We start from the raw sequence: 15,933 nt of genomic DNA, 5'->3' as shown, positions 1-15,933 counted from the left end.
TTTTTCCATGTCGACCTTGTCCATGTCGGCATAAGGCGTGTCGACCAATTGGTGTCGACCTAAGGTGTGTTGACCTTTTTGTTGTCGACCTGGAGTCCGGATACCATTATAATGTAATTAACACTCTCATCATCAACATCCTCATTAGTGATCGGACCTAGGGGGTAATTCTGAGTTGATTGCAGCAGCAAGTTTGTTAGCAATTGGGCAAAACCATGTGCACTGCAGGGGGGGCAGATATAACGTGCAGAGAGAGTTAGATTTGGGTGGGTTATTTTGTTTCTGTGCAGGGTAAATACTGGCTGCTTTATTTTTACACTGCAACTTAGATTTCAGTTTGAATACACCCCACCCAAATCTAACTCTCTCTGCACGTTATATCTGCCCCTCCTGCAGTGCACATAGGCCCTCATTCCGAGTTGTTCGCTCGCTAGCTGCTTTTAGCAGCATTGCACACGCTAGGCCGCCGCCCTCTGGGAGTGTATCTTAGCTCAGCAGAATAGCGAACGAAAGATTAGCAGAACTGCTACTAAATAATTCTTTGCAGTTTCTGAGTAGCTCCAGACCTACTCACAGATTGCGATCAGCTCAGTCCGTTTAGTTCCTGGTTTGACGTCACAAACACGCCCTGCGTTTGGCCAGCCACTCCTCCGTTTCTCCAGGCACTCCCGCGTTTTTCCATGACACGCCTACGTTTTTTAGCAAACGCCGGGAAAACGCTCAGTTACCACCCAGAAACGCCCCTTTCCTGTCAATCATTTACCGAACAGCAGTGCGACTGAAAAGCGCAGCAGAATCCTCAGCAAATCTGCTAAGTTTTTAGTTAAATAACTAAGCGCATGCGCCCTGCGTGCCTTGCGCATGCGCAGTTTGCTGCATATCGCAGCATAGCGAAAATCGGCAACGAGCGAACAACTCGGAATGACCCCCATGGTTATGCCCAACTGCTAACAAAGTTGCTGCTGCGATCAACTCAGAATTAGGCCCCTAGTCCTTCTAAAATATTGTTTTGTGGGGGCCCAAACAAAGCAAGCACTTCAGCCACAAAAGTGTACGTCCCTGTCACTGTAGAGCTTGGTTTGTTAAATTGTGCATGTCCTTTTTAATAAGGGTGGCCCAAGGAAAATTCCATCTTGTACCACTTTTAATTTTTGCACTGCCGTGTGGCAATGTTTCGTAGATGTGCTATAAACTGCTTTGTGTTTGTACCTCTGCTGTGTTGGTTAGTGACCAGCCGACTCGCCGCAACATTTGGCCTAAAACGGATAAAAACAATATTGTGAATGACTGGAAATGAATGAGGTTAAGGACAAGGTTGAGGTTAATAATACTGTTGGAACAAAAACAGGCCCACATTCTGTGATTTTAGCTGTTTTTATTATTTTTTCAAAAAAATCCAGATCCAAAACAAATCCAGATCCAAAACCTGTTGCAACAACCGGTTTTGGCAATACAGAGCCAAAACATGAAGGAGATACAGATCCAAAAGAAGAACACAAAACACAAGATTTGGGCCGGTGCACATGTGTAATTTATATGGAGGCAGACCTATTCAAATGATTAAGCTATTTATTTTATTAAACATGACTTGTATACAGAAAACAAATAAATGATTAGGATTTCTCTTTGGAGTTGTGTCCCTTTTTTTAAAATTAGAGTTCCGGTCATGATGTCAATAAAAACCTTGTGACTTAAAGGGGCCTATTAGCTTGTGTCTGTACATCAAGCTGTTGGCTTGGTAACCGGTATATATGTATACTAAAGATGTAGCATGCTCATCTTTGCTGCAATGCAGCATGCTACACCAAGGCTTGCCATGCCAGGCTGCGACTATTCCCAGATGGCGATCGCACTATTAATTCCTAAAGGAATTCCCAAGCAATTGCCGTTTGCGAATAGTTGCAGCGTGGCATGCCATGCGGCAAGCCGCGTTGCAGCATGCTGCATCGCAGCAAAAATGAGCATGGCTACATCTGTATGTGTATATTATGTACATATGTAGCCATGCTCATCCATCCTGCAGCTTGGCGTATTTACACCATTCCAGGTGCGGCAAGTGTGTCCGCGACTAAGATGCATGTGTTTGAGTCACCAACCCCGTTACTTCCCACAAATGATCCATAACGGTCAATCACTCTGCATCAAAACTGTCACTGTGACCACTATCTCAAGATCAACATTGATCATGTGCAGTGGAACTCACACACATGCACAGACTGAAAAAATAGGATTTTTAATTACCTACCGGTAAATCCTTTTCTCGTAGTCCGTAGAGGATACTGGGGTCCACATTAGTATCATGGGGTATAGACGGGACCACTAGGAGCCTTGGGCACTTTAAGAAATCAATAGTGTGGGCTGGCTCCTCCCTATATGCCCCTCCTACCAGACTCAGTCTAGAAACTGTGCCCGAGGAGACGGACATATCCTGAGGAAGGATTTAACAGAACAGTGGTGAGATATGAACCAGCACACACAAACAAGAGGAAAGCCATGCTAACCAAACTAGAACAGTAACAGCAACAGCTGAACCAACAACATTGCTTAACTAAGTAACCGTGCAGGAAACACGAAGCACTGGGCGGGCGCCCAGTATCCTCTACGGACTACGAGAAAAGGATTTACCGGTAGGTAATTAAAATCCTATTTTCTCTTACGTCTTAGAGGATACTGGGGTCCACATTAGTCCCATGGGGATGTACCAAAGCTCCCAAACCGGGTGGGAGAGTGCTGAGGTTCCTGTAGAACTGATTGTCCAAACTTAAAAGGCCAAAGTATCGAACTTGTAAAATTTAGCAAAAGTGTTCGAACCTGACCAAGTAGCTGCTCGGCAGAGCTGTAAAGCCTGAGACACCCCGGGCAGCCACCCAGGAAGAACCCACCGACCTAGTAGAGTGGGCCTGTACTTTAGGAACCGGCAATCCTGCCGTAGAATAAGCCTGCTGGATAGTAAGTCTGATCCAGCGAGCAATAGACTGCTTTGAAGCAGGACACCCAATTTTCTTGGGATCATAGAGAACAAACAGCGAGTCAGATTTACTGTGAAGAGCTGTCCGCTTCACATAGCTCTTCAAAGCCCGCACAACATCCAAGGACCTTGAGGTAGCAGAGGTGTCAGTAAACACCGGAACCACAATAGGCTGGTTGATATGAAACGCAGACACCACCTTAGGAAGAAATTGCTGACGAGTTTAGAGTTCAGCTCTATCTTCATGAAAAATCAAATAGGGACTCTTGTGAGACAACGCCCCCATTTCCGACACACACCTAGCTGAAGCCAAGGCCAACAGTGTAACGGTCTTCCACGTAAGAAACTTAACGTCAACCTCCTGTAAAGGCTCAAACCATTCTGATTGTAGAAACTGCAACACCACGTTGAGATCCCAAAGTGCCATGGGAGGAACAAAGGGCGGTTGGATGTGCAGAACACCTTTCAAGAATGTCTGAACCTCAGGGAGGGAAGCCAATTGTTTCCGGAAGAAAATGGATAAGGCCAAAATCTGGACTTTTAAGAAGCCCAAATGTAGGCTCACATCCACCCCTGACTGTAGAAAAAGGAGAAAACGTCCCAGTTGAAATTCCACTGCACACCATGAAACATATTTTTTCCAAATACGGTGGTAATGCTTAGACGTCACCCCTTTCCTGGCCTTAATCAGGGTAGGAATAACCTTGTCCGGGATCCCCTTCCGGGCTAAAATCTGACGCTCAACCTCCATGCCGTCAAATGTAGCTGTGGTATGTCTTGATAAATGAACGGCCCCTGTTGTAGTAAATCCTCGCAAAGAGGCAGAAGCCATGAGCCCTCTAGGAGCATCTCCAGTAGATCCGCATACCAGGCCCTTCTTGGCCAGTCCGGAGCTATGAAAATGGCTTGGACATTTTCCCTTTTTATTCTTTTGAAATTCTTGGGATCAGTGGAAGAGGTGGAAACACATAAACCATCTGGTAAACCCATGGATTCACCAGAGCATCCACCGCCACTGCTTGTGGGTCCCTCGACCTGGAACAATATCGCGTGAGCTTCTTTTTGAGACGAGAGGCCATCATGTCTATTTGTGGAATTTCCCACCGATTTTGTCAAGGACTCGAACACCTGTGAGTTGTGGCCCTACATTGTCCGACTGAACTTGAATAGCGCGATCTTGAAGAAAATGCAATGCCTGTAGAAGGGCGTAGTATATGGCCCTTAGCTCCAGAACATTGATCGGAAGGATGGTTTCCTGACTTGACCATTTTCCTTGGAACTGTTCCCCCTGGATGACAGCTCCCCAACCTCTTAGGCTTGCGTTTGTGGTTAGCAGAATCCAATTTTGAATCCCGAACCTTCGACCCTTGGGCGGGTAAGAAGTCTGAAGCCAGCACAGAAGAGAAATCCTGGCTTTTGGCGACAGACGAATCCTCTGGTGCATGTGAAGATGCGATCCGGACCATTTGTCCAACAGATCCAGCTGGAAGGGCCTTGCATGAAACCTTCCATATTGCAGAGCCTCGTAAGTGTCTACTATCTTCCCCAGAAGGCGAATACATAGATGTACCGAGATCTGGGCTGGTTTTAGAACATCCCGCACCATTGACTGGATTACCAATGCCTTTTCCAACGGAAGGAATACCTTCTGTTCCTCCGTATCCAGTATCATCCCCAGGAACGGAAGCCGCCGTGTTGGTTACAGGTAGGATTTTGGTAAGTTCAGAATCCACCCATAATCCTGGAGTAGTCGGGTTGAGAGGGTAATGCTGCCCAACAATCTCTCCCTGGATGGTACTTTTATCAGCAGGTCGTCCAGGTATTGTATTATGTTCACTCCCTGTTTGCGGAGGAGAAACATCATCTCTGCCATTACCTTGGTGAACACCCTCGGTGCCGTGGAGAGGCCAAATGGCAGGGCCTTGAACTGTAGTGACAGTCCTGCATTGCAAACCGCAGATAAGCCTGATGAGGCGGCCAAATCAGAATATGAAGGTACGCATCCTTGATGTCCAGAGACACCATAAATTCCCCCTCCTCCAGACCTGAGATGACCGCTCTCAGAGACTCCATTTTGAACTTGGACATCCTTAAGTATGGGTTCAGTGACTTGAGGTTTAAAATGGGCCTCACCGAACCGTCCGGTTTCAGTACCACAAACAGGCTGGAGTAATAACCCTTGTTTTGTAGGTGAAGTGGAACTGGGACAATGACCTGAGTTTGTACCAGTTTCTGAATTGCTCCCTCCAAAGTCATACCTGCTTCTGGAGAAGCTGGTAAGCCTGATTTGAAGAATCTGTGAGGTGGGAGCTCCTGAAACTCCAGTCTGTATTCCTGGGCGATAAGATCTTTGACCCAGGGATCCTGGCAAGATGTTGCCCACACGAGACTGAAATAACATAACCGAGCTCCCACCTGCCTGTCTTCCAGGCCGTGCGGTCCACCATCACGCTGAAGGCTTTGAGGAAGCAGACCCGGAGGTCTTACAGAAAGTATGTATTCCGTGCTTAAGTTAAGACATCATGCGGCACTTGTCCGGTCTCTCGAAGACCACTACCCGAGAGCCCGGACGAGTGCCGCATGACGTTACCAATCTGCGCCTCGCCGCCCGCTGGACGCAGCGGGAGGAAGGCGGCAAGACATCCGGAGCCGCAGACAGACAGCACAGGCTGAGGTATACTGCGAGACACGCCGGAGGTAGGGAGAGGTAGGGCTAGACCAATGGAACTGAGTACTCCTTGCCACTTGCTCCTAAAAGGAGCTGTAAACACATTGTTATTAACATATTTTTTATTACAGGTGCCATGCAAATATAGCACTCAAACTCCTCGCCATTTTAGACCCGGGGGTCTGTTCTTGAGAACCTGCAGCTGCTGGTTTTCTGGATTTATTTTTATTGCTTTTGAAGGCTGTAGAAGAACCTTTGGGTCTGCCTTTAAACTTTGCTGTCCAAAAGGACTGCAGAGTTGGAGCAGAGTAGGTTTTCCTTGCTGGGGGTGCTGTGGAAGGAAGGTATGTAGACTTACCCGCCGTAGCCTTGGATATCCACGCATTCAATTCATCTCCAAAAAGGGCCTCACCTTTGAACGGTAGGCCTTCCACGCCTTTCCTGAATCCGCATCTGCAATCCATTGGCGCAGCCACAAGCCCCTGCGTGCTGAGACTGCCATAGCAGTTGTGCATGCGTTAAGCCAATTTCCTTTATGGCCTCCACCATAAAGTTTGCAGAGTCTTGAATATGCTGTAGAAGCGAAATTATCTCCCTCCGGGGTTAGGAATCTAACCCATCTATTAGATTACCAGACCATTTTGCAATGGCCCTAGTGATCCACGCACAAGCAATAGTAGGTCGCTGGGCCACCCCCGCAGCTGTGTATAAGGATTTGAGAGTGGTCTTAATCTTGCGGTCAGCCGTATCCTTTAAGGAAGCTGCCCCAGGAACGAGTAAGACTATCTTACGTGACATCCTAGAGACCGATGCGTCCACAACAGGTGGGTTTTCCCATTTCTTCCTATCTTCCAGAGGAAAAGGGAAGGAAGCAATCAATCTCTTAGGGATCTGAAACTTTTTTTCAGGAGTTGCCCAAGTTTCCTCAAATAAAGCATTCAATTCCTTTATTACTAGCAGAGGATTTCTTTTTGACATTAAAATAAGACTCCTCTTCTACCTCCGCCACTTTGTCAGGAATGTGCAGGACATCCCTAATAGCTTCTATCAGGGCCTGTATTCCTTGTAACAGGGCTGCATCCCCCCCCCCCCCACTAGCGTCCACCTCACTCTCCTCTGCATCTGATGTATCGTCATCAGTATCAGCCTGCATGATTTGGGCCAGAGTACGCTTCTTCGGGCAAAGTGTAAGGGTCTGAGGCGCCGCTATGGGGACTGGATCTCTTTTTATGAGATTATGGGGGTCATTCCGACCCGATCGCAGCGTGCTTTCGTTCACACAGCTGCGTCCGGGTCACTACTGCGCACGTGTGGGGGCCGTAATGCGCACGCATGTCATTGCCTGGCGACGGACGTAGCCGGGTAACGACGAAGGGAAAGAAGAAAGCGATCGCAGCAGTGATCGCTTGAAGATTGACTGGCGGTGGGCGTTCCTGGGCGGAAACACAGCGTCCGGAGCTGTTTTCAGGGAGTGGTAAGAAAAACACAGGCATGTTTGAAGAAACGCAGGCGTGTCCATGGCGGGTGTTTGACGTCAGAGCCAGGACCGAACAGGCTGAAAACGTTGCAGCTGGTAAGTATGTCTAGCCCTACTTACAAACTGCAGAAATGTATTCCCCATATCAGGGCAGGACAGACACTCTGCTGTGCATTAAACACAGTCCCTGGACATTGTAACGTTAAGGGGGACACACACACACACACACACACACACACACACACACACACACACACACACACACACACACACACACACACACACACAGTTTTAACCAACACAGAGCACCCAGGGAGACACAGAGAAAAAGGAGCCAGCCACACTGAGCCTTTACAGCCAAGTAAAACTCAGCCGAGTCGCCACACTAAGTCCCTTAATAGGGATCAGTATACTACTAAACTCCCCCTCCCCCCCCCCCCCCTTCCCCCTATCTAAGACCCTCTGGTACCGTTGAGGAACACGTGGAGTCAATGGAGAGGAGCTGTGCTTCCCTGTGACACTGCCAGTGTAAGCTGCAGAGGGAAAATGGCGCTGGTGAGCTGCTGGCTTTGCTCATAGTGAAGCCCTGCCCCCGTAATGGCGCGCTGCTTCACGTTTTTTTATTCTGGCCTGAGGTCTTAAATGTGCTTAACTTAGGGTTAGAACCCGTGTTAAGGCAGTAGCCAGCATGGGTAAGCATTGTGGGGGGTTCAGCGCCTGCCTCATGGCGGGACACACTAGTCGCATGTCCTCTGAGCCTCCCGGTGCGCAGCCTGCATGTCAGCGCTGCGCTTCTACCCTGATGCCGCCATTATCGCCGGTGACCCACTAACCGGGACACCGGCGTTGTACTCAACACAGCTTCTTTCTTCTTGTTAGGGGTGGCAGCGTGCTGCGGGAGGGTACGCTGCGCCGTGGTGGGGCTTGCGAATGACTCCCTCAGGAGCTCAGTGTCCTGTCAGTAGAGAAACGGGACCATTCATTCTTAAAGGAAGTTGGGCCATTCTCTCCCCTAATTCCCATGAAGCATGCAGTCAGGTGCCAGCAGGGCCGGTGCTAGGGTGTTCGGCGCCCCCCTGCAAACTATAAATTTGCGCCCTCCCATATTCGCGCCGGGAAAAGGGGTGTGGGCTCACAAGTAAGGGGCATGGCCACACAATAGTACCCCCATTTAAAATTACGCCACAATGTAGCACAATCTTATTCCTCTTATACATAATGCCCCACCCGTAGTAGTAGCGTCATATGTAATGCACCCCAGTAGTAGTAGTGCACCCCCAGTAGTAGACGCATCCTTATACGTAGTGCACCCCCAGTAGTAGAAGCGTCCTTATACGTAATTCCCCCTAGTAGTAGTATCGTCCTTATACGTAATGCCCCCCCCAGTAGTAGTAGCGTCATTACGCATAATGCCCCCCTGTAGTAGTAGCGTCCTTATACGTAGTGCACCCCCAGTAGTAGAAGCGTCCTTATACGTAATTCCCCCCTAGTAGGAGTATCGTCCTTATACGTAATTCCCCCCTAGTAGTAGTATCGTCCTTATACGTAATGGCCCCCCCAGTAGTAGCGTTGTTTCACAAAATGCCCCCCCAGTAGTAGTAGCGTCCTTACATGTAATGCCCCCCCCCAGTAATAGCGTCATTATACGTAATGCCCCCCCAGTACTACCATCCATAAAGTGCGCGTACACAGACATACCTCACACACACACACACAATTCACACATATATACACACACATACACACCCACCATATACACACACACACACCGTATGCACACACACAGCCACCATATACACACCATATATACAAACACACACTTCTCTCTCACCCTCTACTTACCTAAGCCAGTCTCCCTCGGTACAGCAGCCTGGTCCGTGTAGCCCCGCCCCCTTTGGGTCCGTTTAGCTCCGTCCCTTCCATCCCGTTTAGCTCCGCCCCCTTCCGTCCCGTACACAGCCGCTGCCACACAGGTGAGGTGAGGTGAGGGGAGGGAGGAGGCTTTTCACGCTGCAGGCTCCGCTGCCAGTGACTGTCACAGTCATACAGTGACAGACACAGCAGCAGCAGGGGGGCCAGGACGGCGCAGCAGGGAAGGAATGCAGAGCAGGGGGAGCGCCTCTCCGTCCCAGCGCCTCCCTGCACTGCATCCCCTCGCTGAGCGGGTAGCGCCGGGCCTGGGTGCCAGCCTGAGCTGCCTGAAAATAACAAACTAGAAAATAAATGCAGAAAACTCTTCAGGAGCTTCCCCGAGCGTGACCGGCTCCTCTGGGCACATTTTCTAAACTGAGTCTGGTAGGAGGGGCATAGAGGGAGGAGTCAGTGCACACTATTGATTTCCTCCCTCAAAAGCAGTACAGACTTCAAACCCTTCTTCATGGAGGATCAGACACCTTACAAAGAAGTGATGTCCACGCAACCTTTGCTGGAACACAAAGCAAATCAGTAACACCGATGACATCACTATTCTAGATGTCATTTGAGGATTATAAGGTTGTTAAACAGTAAGAAAACATTTTGCTGTGCACAGAGAATAAAGAGATTATTATTATTATTATTATTAATAATAATAATAATAATAATAATAAACTTTATTTATAGGGTGCCACAAGTGGTCTGCAGCGCTGTGTTGAGGGCAAACAGTACAAAATTACAATGGCCCTCATTCCGAGTTGTTCGCTCGCTAGCTGCTTTTAGCAGCATTGCACACGCTAAGCCGCCGCCCTCTGGGAGTGTATCTTAGTTTATCAGAATTGCGAACGAAAGATTAGCAGATTTGCGAATAGAAATTTCTCAGCAGTTTCTGAGTAGCTCCAGACTTACTCAGCCACTGCGATCAGTTCAGTCAGTTTCGTTCCTGGTTTGACGTCACAAACACACCCAGCGTTCGCCCAGACACTCCTCCGTTTCTCCAGCCACTCCCGTGTTTTTCCCAGAAACGTCAGCGTTTTTTCGCACACACCCATAAAACGGCCAGTTTCCCCCCAGAAACACCCACTTCCTGTCAATCACACTCCGATCACCAGAACGAAGAAATTTCTTCGTTAAGCCGTGAGTAAAATACCTAACTTTTTGGCAAATTTACTTGGCGCAGACGCACTGCGAACATTGCGCATGCGCAGTTTGCGACAAATCGCTCCGTTGCGAAAACCACTAACGAGCGAACAACTCGGAATGAGGGCCCATGTTGTAAACAGTACAATGCAGCAAACAAATAACACTACAACACTCAACTCAGCTAATGAAGCAAGGGGATTATTATACAGTGTATGCTGAAACCTGTGCTTATTAGTATGAGTGCAATTAACAGCTTTAGAGCTACTGATAGAGGTGCAAAAACAATGAAGGCAGGGTTGGACTGGCCCACAGGGGTACAGGGGAAACCACCGGTGGGCCCCACTGTATGCCGGGATCATCTTCTCCAGTGCACTTTAGTTATACATTATACATATGTTACCTTATACAGTTACTGGACTATGGTGTATTTTCTACAGTACATTGCTGTTATTAATCTGGTACATTGTGATGCATGAATAGCAGTATTTACTATACATATATTTACCAAAGGGCCCAAATCATACACTCTCTAATGGTTAGCCAAGTCTTTGGAGACTGGCCACACTCTCAATCATGGGCCCCTACCACTGCACTCCCCCGGTGGGCTCTTCATGCCCCAGTCCGACGCTGAATGAAGAGATGGAGTCCGAGGGCAGAGAGCACAACAAGGAGGTATAGAGTGTAGCTAGTGTGCAAGAGAAGCAGGTATGCAGAACAGGAGGGTCCTGCTCATTGGAGCTTGCAATCTAAAGGGAAGGGGGAAGCCATTTTAAAAGGAGCTGAGGACAGGAAGCATGAGTGGGAGAGATGGAGGATGCAAGAGGGTGAGGTAAACTAGGTGGTGGATTGGTATGCTTTTCTGAACAGATTGGTATTCAGCACCATTTGAAGTTATGAAGGCTGGGCGGTATAACAAGAAAGATCATTCCAGTAGTGGGGTCACCACAGGAGAAATATTGGATTCCAGAGTGAGATGTAATAACCAGAGGGGAGGAAAGGTGGTGGTCATTGGCCGGCTCAGGAGGTGGGGCAGGGAGTATGTATGTAGATGAGATTTGAAATGTAAGGAACAGTGGAGTTGGAGAGGGCACTGTACATGAGGGTGAGGACTGGAGCATAAAGAGGATTCTGTAGGTGAAGGGGAGTCAGTGAAGGGCATGGCAGATGTGGAGCGGTGGGAGAGGAAGATAAGGCTTACTGAATCATTGAGAACAGATTGGAAAGGAGCAAGATGAGAACGAGGGTGGCCATTAAATGGAAGGTTGTAGTAGTCAAGATGAGAAAGGATCAGTGAGTGTGCAGTAGTTTTGGTTGCATTTTGTAAGAGGAAGGGTCTGATTCGAGCAATGTTACAGAGCTGGAAATTACAGGATTGGGCAAGAGATTGAATCTGGGGATAAAAAAGAGGGAAGAGCAAAGAATGACACCCAGATAGTGGAGTTCGAGAAATATGTACCAATTACCAGCGGACGGGATCCCGGCTGTCATGATCCAGACAGCAGTATCCCATCCACCAGAATTCTGGCAGCGGAGCAAGCGCAAGAAAGCCCCTTGCAGGCAAGGCGGCGCGCTGCACTCTCCACAGGTTATATATTCCCTCTATGGGTGTCGTGGACATCCACAGAGGGAGAATAGCCTTTGTCACCAGTATTCCGGCAGCGGCATTTCACCCCCTGTCTGGATTTCAGCGTCAGTATTGCGACCGCTGGGATCCCGACTGGCAGAATAGTAACCGCTTCCCAAGTTCAGGAACAGTGGAGACAGTGATGTTGTCAACAGTGATATAGAGTTTGAGAGGTGAGGAGCCTCTACATGGGGGGATACAATGAGTTCAGTTTTGCCCATGTTGAGTTTGAGAGAGTGCACAGGCATTCACTAGGAGATGGTGGAGAGGCAACTGGACACCTGGAGAGAGGAGCGATGGCGAGAGAACAGGAAAGGAGTGTCAGAAATGTGGTAGCCTATATAAGTTTATTGAACACATACTTGCCTATACTCCAAGAATGTCCAGGAGGGTCCTAAGTAGTGATGAGCGGGTTCGGTTTATCCGAAACCGACCCCCCCCGAACTTCACCTTTTTCACACGGGTCCGAGGCAGGTTAGAAACTTCCCGCCTTGCTCGGCTAACCCGAGCGCGCCCGAACGTCATCATCCCGCTGTCGGATTCTCGCGAGATTCGGATTCTATATAAGCAGCCGCGCGTCGCCGCCATTTTCACTCGTGCATTGGAGATGATAGGGAGAGGACATGGCTGGCGTCCTCTCCGTTTATTGTAGAAGTTGATTGGTTTACTTTATTTCTTATTTGTGGGGAGGATTGGGGAGCAGCTGTTAGGAGGAGTACAGTGCAGAGTTTTGCTGATAAGTGACCACCAGTTTTTATCCGTTCTCTGCCTGAAAAAAACGCTCCATACCATATCTGTGCTCAGTGTGCTACATAATATATCTGTGCTGAGTGCTCACACTGCTTAATTGTGGGGACTGGGGAGCAGCTATAGCAGGAGTACAGTGCAGAGTTTTGCTGACAGTGACCACCAGTGTACGTTGTCTGCCTGAAAAACACTCCATATCTGTGCTCACAGTGTGCTGCTTTATTGTGGGAACTGGGGACCACCAGTATAATTAATATTATATAGGAGTAGTACAGTGCAGAGTGCACTGCTGTACCTACCTCTGTGTTGTCACTCGTCATCCATTAAGTATACTATCCATCTATATTGTATACCTGTGGTGCATTTTAGACTAGTTTAGCAGTTTGCGGACAGTGTCCACCAGTATACTATATATAGCAGTACGGTAGGCCACTGCTGTACCTACGTCTGTGTCGTCACTCGTCATCCATTAAGTATACTATCCATCTACATTGTATACCTGTGGTGCATTTTTTTAGACTAGTTTAGCAGTTTGCTGACAGTGTCCACCAGTATACTATATATAGCAGTACGGTAGGCCACTGCTGTACCTACCTCTGTGTCGTCACTCGTCATCCATTAAGTATACTATCCATCTACATTGTATACCTGTGGTGCATTTTTTTAGACTAGTTTAGCAGTTTGCTGACAGTGTCCACCAGTATACTATATATAGCAGTACGGTAGGCCACTGCTGTACCTACCTCTGTGTCGACACTCGTCATCCATTAAGTATACTATCCATCTACATTGTATACCTGTGGTGCATTTTTTTAGACTAGTTTAGCAGTTTGCTGACAGTGTCCACCAGTATACTATATATAGCAGTACGGTAGGCCACTGCTGTGTACCTACCTCTGTGTCGTCACTCATCATCCATTAAGTATACTATCCATCTACATTCTATACCTGTGGTGCATTTTAGACAGTTTTGCAGTTTGCTGACAGTGTCCACCAGTATACTATATATAGCAGAACGGTAGGCCACTGCTGTACCTACCTCTGTGTCGTCACTTGTCATCCATTAAGTATACTATCCATCTACATTGTATACCTGTGGTGCATTTTTTTAGACTAGTTTAGCAGTTTGCTGACAGTGTCCACCAGTATACTATATATAGCAGTACGGTAGGCCACTGCTGTGTACCTACCTCTGTGTCGTCACTCGTCATCCATTAAGTATACTATCCATCTACATTCTATACCTGTGGTGCATTTTAGACAGTTTTGCAGTTTGCTGACGGTGTCCACCAGTATACTATATATAGCAGTACGGTAGGCCACTGCTGTACCTACCTCTGTGTCGTCACTCGTCATCCATTAAGTATACTATCCATCTACATTCTATACCTGTGGTGCATTTTTTAGACTAGTTTAGCAGTTTGCTGACAGTGTCCACCAGTATACTATATATAGCAGTACGGTAGGCCACTGCTGTGTACCTACCTCTGTGTCGTCACTCGTCATCCATTAAGTATACTATCCATTTACATTCTATACCTGTGGTGCATTTTAGACAGTTTTGCAGTTTGCTGACAGTGTCCACCAGTATACTATATATAGCAGTACGGTAGGCCACTGCTGTGTACCTACCTCTGTGTCGTCACTCATCATCCATTAAGTATACTATCCATCTACATTCTATACCTGTGGTGCATTTTAGACAGTTTTGCAGTTTGCTGACAGTGTCCACCAGTATACTATATATAGCAGTACGGTAGGCCACTGCTGTGTACCTACCTCTGTGTCGTCACTCGTCATCCATTAAGTATACTATCCATCTACATTCTATACCTGTGGTGCATTTTAGACAGTTTTGCAGTTTGCTGACAGTGTCCACCAGTATACTATATATAGCAGTACGGTAGGCCACTGCTGTGTACCTACCTCTGTGTCGTCACTCGTCATCCATTAAGTATACTATCCATCTACATTCTATACCTGTGGTGCATTTTAATTTTGCAGTTTGCTGACAGTGTCCACCAGTATACTATATATAGCAGTACGGTAGGCCACTGCTGTACCTACCTCTGTGTCGTCACTCATCATCCATTAAGTATACTATCCATCTACATTGTATACCTGTGGTGCATTTTTTTAGACTAGTTTAGCAGTTTGCTGACAGTGTCCACCAGTATACTATATATAGCAGTACGGTAGGCCACTGCTGTGTACCTACCTCTGTGTCGTCACTCGTCATCCATTAAGTATACTATCCATCTACATTGTATACCTGTGGTGCATTTTAGTTTTGCGCAGTAAATATAGTAGTAGGCCATTGCTATTGATACTGGCATATAATTCCACACATTAAAAAATGGAGAACAAAAATGTGGAGGTTAAAGGGAAAGATCAAGATCCACTTCCACCTCGTGCTGAAGCTGCTGCCACTAGTCATGGCCGAGACGATGAAATGCCATCAACGTCGTCTGCCAAGGCCGATGCCCAATGTCATAGTAGAGAGCATGTAAAATCCAAAACACAAAAGTTCAGTAAAATGACCCAAAAATCAAAATTAAAAGCGTCTGAGGAGAAGCGTAAACTTGCCAATATGCCATTTACGACACGGAGTGGCAAGGAATGGCTGAGGCCCTGGCCTATGTTCATGGCTAGTGGTTCAGCTTAAAATGAGGATGGAAGCACTCATCCTCTCGCTAGAAAAAAGAAAAGACTTAAGCTGGCAAAAGCACAGCAAAGAACTGTGCGTTCTTCAAAATCACAAATCCACAAGGAAAGTCCAATTGTGTCGGTTGCGATGCCTGACCTTCCCAACACTGGACGGGAAGAGCTTGCGCCTTCCACCATTTGCACGCCCCCTGCAAGTGCTGGAAGGAGCACCCGCAGTCCAGTTCCTGATAGTCAAATTGAAGATGTCACTGTTGAAGTACACCAGGATGAGGATATGGGTGTTGCTGGCGCTGGGGAGGAAATTGACAAGGAGGATTCTGATGGTGAGGTGGTTTGTTTAAGTCAGGCACCCGGGGAGACACCTGTTGTCCGTGGGAGGAATATGGCCCTTGACATGCCTGGTCAAAATACAAAAAAAATCAGCTCTTCGGTGTGGAATTATTTCAACACAAATGCGGACAACAGGTGTCAAGCCGTGTGTTGCCTTTGTCAAGCTGTAATAAGTAGGGGTAAGGACGTTAACCACCTCGGAACATCCTCCCTTATACGTCACCTGCAGCGCATTCATCATAAGTCAGTGACAAGTTCAAAAACTTTGGGTGACAGCGGAAGCAGTCCACTGACCACTAAATCCCTTCCTCTTGTAACCAAGCTCCTGCAAACCACACCACCAACTCCCTCGGTGTCAATTTCCTCCTTACCCAGGAAAGCCAATAGTCCTGCAG

General features: G+C 47.6%; 1 long non-coding RNA gene across 1 annotated transcript in view; it reads right to left on the bottom strand.

Annotated features, from left to right (window-relative positions):
• Positions 1–1,018: 1,018 nt before the first annotated feature.
• LOC134957549 (uncharacterized) overlaps positions 1,019–15,933 on the bottom strand; it is an 88,876-nt gene continuing 73,961 nt past the window's right edge. The window contains exon 3 of the long non-coding RNA XR_010186660.1: positions 1,019–1,256. This is a non-coding gene — a long non-coding RNA (uncharacterized LOC134957549). The remainder of the gene's footprint in view (positions 1,257–15,933) is intronic.

This window comes from Pseudophryne corroboree, chromosome 9 (assembly GCF_028390025.1).
Source record: "Pseudophryne corroboree isolate aPseCor3 chromosome 9, aPseCor3.hap2, whole genome shotgun sequence".
In the NCBI taxonomy this organism is placed as follows: Eukaryota; Metazoa; Chordata; class Amphibia; order Anura; family Myobatrachidae; genus Pseudophryne; species Pseudophryne corroboree.
Note: the sequence above shows the minus strand (reverse complement) of the source record. Positions and strands in the feature narration are given on the sequence as shown.